Raw genomic sequence first — 5,163 nt, forward strand, 5'->3', positions numbered from 1 at the left:
AACAGCTGGAAAAAATTATTATAGAATGTTTCAGTGGACCTGTATTAATTTTCACAAGAGATAATTAAGAATAATATAAATATTTTTCTTAAACACAACTAAAAATGCATGCAAGTGGAATATCTCTTAGATTACCTTTCTTTTTAATGTAAATGTTTTAATTTTTTATTTATTATTTTTAAGAATTTATAGTTTAATTGTAGTGTTTATTTAAGATTGTTTTTATTCAAATATATTTTATTGCAATCAGTGACTAATATTGGAGTAATTTAAAAAATCATTATTGACTTTTTGTAAAGTGCTCTGGAAAGAATAATGGTTTTGGAAAGAATAATGGTTTAGAAATAAAATATAGACATTTTCACAGTATCACTAGTTTAGGGGAACCATAGACAGACCACAAATATTATGGACTGGCAGTTTATAAGAAAGTTCAGTGCCACCATTGTATATATCACTAGAAACAGACAACTAGCAGCTGGTTTAATCATTTTCAAATATTTTTCTGCAAAAAAGAATGTGGTCTTCCTTAGAATTTCTAAAGTTTGCTAATGGCAAAAATGGAAAAAGTGATAAAGTTACTACATTCATCAGTTATCCACCCCAAAACATTTGAAACTGATTATATTTTTCAGAGCTGGCACAAAATCCTGAGGCTCCCTGTTAGCAATTTTATGTTCTGTGCCAAAAAGAAGAAAACTAGAAGGTAACTCTGAAGCATGTGCTAAACAAAATAAAATTCCCTGAATGGAAAAGTACAGAATGTAGTTTTCAGTTTGGTTTTGAACTGCAATAAAGCATCTAAGACAGACCACAAGATTATAGTTTTAACATGGCAATAAAGTTGCTTTTGTGTTTTCTAATTATTTTATTGTCTGCTAGGTACTGTTAAAAAACATTTATTTTCTCTCTTGTCTTGTTCCAAAAAAAATATTGATAATAAAAACAAGGAATCAGAACCAAAATGAGGAAGAATAAATCTCCAGGTTTTAAAGACTTCTTACTATCCCAGAATAGAATATTGTATTATATCAGTATGATATATGTTCAAATAATACACAATAAAGATTGTCCATAAGTTCTTAGATTCAAAACATTCGTGGGGGCTTGAAAGTTATATGGTCCAACCACTTGCTTAATATAGTAAACTCAAAGTTACTAATTTCCACTGGTTGACTGTTTTAGCTCTTCTTGAGAATCTCCATTCAGTAGACCCCATCCACCCCTTCAAGTAAGTTTAGCTAAGTTTTATGTTGTGCTATTAGATCCTTCTTTCTATTAACACATTCTTCTTAAAATTCAGTCAAAATCTGTATTATGGCTTAAACCTATTCCATCTAGTACTGCAAATTGGCTGCAGATCCCACCACACCTTGAAGATGCTCTTGCCCTGTACTTACACCGACTGGATGCTAAACTAGCTTAAGAAAATTATTTCCTGACTGGGGTATTTCAGCAGACAATTGCCAGATGTTCAGTCCAGATTTCCAGTTACCAGGACACCCCAATGGACATTTCCTCTGCTGTTGTGCTCTCTCAACTTTCTTTGCCAGTCATCTGAAGTTAATTTTTACCCCAGTTCCCAGTTAGCCCAGATGAATAAGTGACTGGAAAAATTATGAAAAGGTGCACCAGTGGACTTATTTAAAAACATACGCACACACACATACATACAATGGAAAAGTAGGTAGCTTAGGGAAAGATATTATTATTATTAATATTAATATTAATATTAATATTATTATTTTACAACATGAAATCACAGCTGCCAGCTCTTTAGCTGCTGCTGGCCTTCATTTTGCATCGAGTTCTTCCCAAGACCCTAGGATGTCATAATGTATCGGCATAGTATATGTGCAGATCCAAGCAGTGTGGCCTTTTGTAATTGACAGATGGGAATTTTGTCAATGCGCAGATTTTCTAAGTGCTGTCCAAGGTTTTTTGGTATGGCACCCAGTGTGCTGATAACCATTGAGACCACCACTGCTGGTTTATGCCATAATCTTTCAACTTTGGTTTTCAGATCTTGATATTTTGTGGCTTTCTCCAATTCTTTTCTTCTATGCTACTTTCCTCTGGTATTGCCATATCAATTATCCAAACCTTCTTCTTTTCAGCCACAGTTAAATCTGGTGTGTTAGGTGCCAGAACTTTATCAGTTTGTATTCGGAAATCCCACAGCATTTTAATCTGCTCTTTTTCTATTAATTTTTCAACTATATGTTCCCACCAATTTTTCATTACTGGCAGATGATAATTTTTACAGATGTTCCAGTGAATTATTTTGGTGGCTGTGTTATGTTGTTGTTTATAGTCAGTTTGTGTGATCTTCTTGCATGAGCTGAGTACATGATCTACTGCTTTTTCTACTTCTTTGCACAATCTGCACTTTGAATCATTTGATGTTTTTTCAGTTCTGGCCTTGATTGCATTGGTTCGAATAGCTTGCTCTTGAGCAGCCAAAATCAAGCCTTCAGTTTCTTTTTTTCATGTTCTAGTTATAAGCCACTGCCATGTTTTATCCTTATCTACTTTACCTTCAATCTTTTGTAGAAATTGACCATGTAATGCTTTTCCTTGCCAGAATTCTATTCATGTTATTATTATTAGACAACCCGTGACCCGTTGAGTCATTGTCTCAGAGATATTTCCTTACCTAAACACAGAAATAGAATAACTAAGGGCAAAAAAGCAGTGGGAGTATGAGCAACTTGCTGCTGGTTTCCCCACTGATTTTGCTTGTGGGAAGCTGGCAGGGAGCAACAGAAATCTTCCTTCCTTCCTTTCCTCCTTCCTTTCCTCCTTCCTTCCTTCCTTCCTTCCTTCCTTCCTTCCTTCCTTCCTTCCTTCCTTCCTTCCTTCCTTCCTTCCTTCCTACATATAATATAGGTTTATGTCATTTGCCCTCCCCTCACAAAGCTCAGGAGAGCTCCATAAAGCCTCCCCCTTCTCCTTCACTGACCTGTGGAACTGCCTGCTGCTTTGCTGGGGGAGAGGTAGAACAAAGAGAGCTGTGGACTGTGAGGAAAACTGGATCCCCGCTCCCCATTCCAGCATGTCCCCAAAGACCTCTCCTTCGAGGGAGGAAGAGGGCTCACCTGTTGACCACCAGTGCCCCCCAGCTAGCCCTACCTTGCCAGCAGGCATGCAAGTCATTCCCTCATCCTTCCTTCAATGCTCACAGCCATTAAGAGATTTCAAATTTCAGCCTCGTTTCCAAAGCAGCCAATTGCAACTTGCCCATCGGGCCTTGCCGCCAACCGATTGGATGCAGGGGACAGAGGGAAGTGGGAAAGAGGTTGGGGATATGCCCAGGACAATCATGTGACCTGGGCTGACTGTGGCAGTGCAGCAGCACAGTAGTGCTGAAGCAGCCACAAATTTCCCAAATTTCAATCCCACGGGAGTAATGGATCCTGGATTTTGGACACATTCTGTAAGTTAGCCCATTTGAGGTACCTTGGTTCAAAATTTGCTGCCCTATGATGCACCATTTCACCTAATTGAAGGTTATAGACACAAGAGTTTTAGTATATAGATTTCAATATTCACATTTTGTTTCCTATACATTCAGTAAGTTCAAGATTTTAACTTGCATCAGTGCTTGTTCTTGACTGTCTTTTACATAATCAGCCAATGCATGCTTTTCTTCTTCAACAGTTTGTTTGACTTGAAGTAAACCTCTGCCTCCACTTCTGCAGGGCAGGTATAATTTATCAATATCACTACAGGGATGTAACACATAGTGAATACTCATGAGTTTTCTTGTTTTACAGTCCAAACTATCCAGTTCAGCTTGTGTCCAGTTAATAATTCCAGCAATCTATTGTACAACAATTATGGCCCAGGTATTGATGGTGTTTCCACCATTCAATTTTGTCTTTAACAATTTTCTCACTCTTTGGATGTATTAACAATTTTCTCACATTATTGTTGGTCACACAGTCAGCTAGATGTTCAGATTGGATTTGGCATTTTTATCCACCTATCGGGTCCTTCCCAATGACCTTGGATAGAGAGATGTTGTTGTTTGATGGTGTTAAAGGTATTGTCACAGGATGTAAGCTGTTCCAAGTAAAGCTGCCTTTTGCAATTGACTGATGGTGATTTTGTCAGTGTTGATGGTCTTCAGGTGGTGCCCCAGTTGTTTTGGGATTACACCCAAGGCGATGATGATGATGATGATGATGATGATGATGATGATTCCAATGACTCTCTGCATGTCAAACAAGGGTTATAATCACTATGCTACTAGAACATCATTAGCAACAGTAGCTGCAGCAGAGGTTAGAAAACTACAGGATGACAACCAGGGACCCAGGTAGAAAGGGGAGGGTTCTGCCACTACCCAGGAGCACAGAGCATTTCCTAGAATAAAATAAAATGCAGCAGGCAAACCAGGCAGCGATGCTTGAACCAGTACAAAGCACAAAACCCATACTTTCAACACAGAACAAGGCAGCATAAACAAGGGTTGCATTCACCATGGGCTGGGGGCGAGTAGATGATGTTGTCTGTTCCTCCAGAAATAGCTGGTGGCTCATTCTCATAATGGGGCAACCTGACAGTGTACGTACATCCAAGGGCTTTTTGTATTTTTGTTTTTGCTTTATAGTAGGTATGTCCAAGGGCTTTTTGTATTTTTAATAGTGATTGTTTTATTTTTTTAATAATGATTGTTTTTATATATTTATTGTTTTATTCAATTGCTGTACACTGCCCAGAGTCACTTCTTGTGAGATAGGCAGCCACAGCACCTTTACCTGCTTTGGTACATCAAGTAAGCCCATTCATGGATAGGGTCATTCTAACTACTGTTGTCCGCATATCAGTAACCACACATTTTATTACTATGAAGCATTTTATTTAGAACTATCTTGCACCTGTTTAGAAGCTGTAGCTGGCATAGAATGTGGTCAGGTTGCTGAACATTCTACCTTTCATAATAAGAAAATATGTAGTATAGAAAATATGTAGCCCAGCATTTAACTGTGGGTTCTCCAAGCTTGTTGTTTACCTGTGGAGGTTTTGGTACCAGGCTAGGTAACATCATCAGTGCATGGGAAAGTGAGCTTTGCTGGTTGTTTATATACAGTAGTTTGCTCTTTTAGTCTTGCTTGGGGTGTGGTTACTTCCTTAATGGTTCCTTGATTAGGGTATTCT

General features: G+C 38.0%; 1 pseudogene; it reads right to left on the minus strand.

Moving 5' to 3' along the window:
• Window positions 1–1,822: 1,822 nt before the first annotated feature.
• LOC148215138 (uncharacterized) lies at window positions 1,823–3,757 on the minus strand (annotated as a pseudogene).
• Between the last annotated feature and the right edge of the window lie 1,406 nt (window positions 3,758–5,163).

Source organism: Python bivittatus, unplaced genomic scaffold (genome assembly GCF_059951505.1).
Source record: "Python bivittatus isolate LINGU-HERP-01145 unplaced genomic scaffold, Pbiv_v1 ctg000350_np1212, whole genome shotgun sequence".
Lineage (NCBI taxonomy): Eukaryota > Metazoa > Chordata > Lepidosauria > Squamata > Pythonidae > Python > Python bivittatus.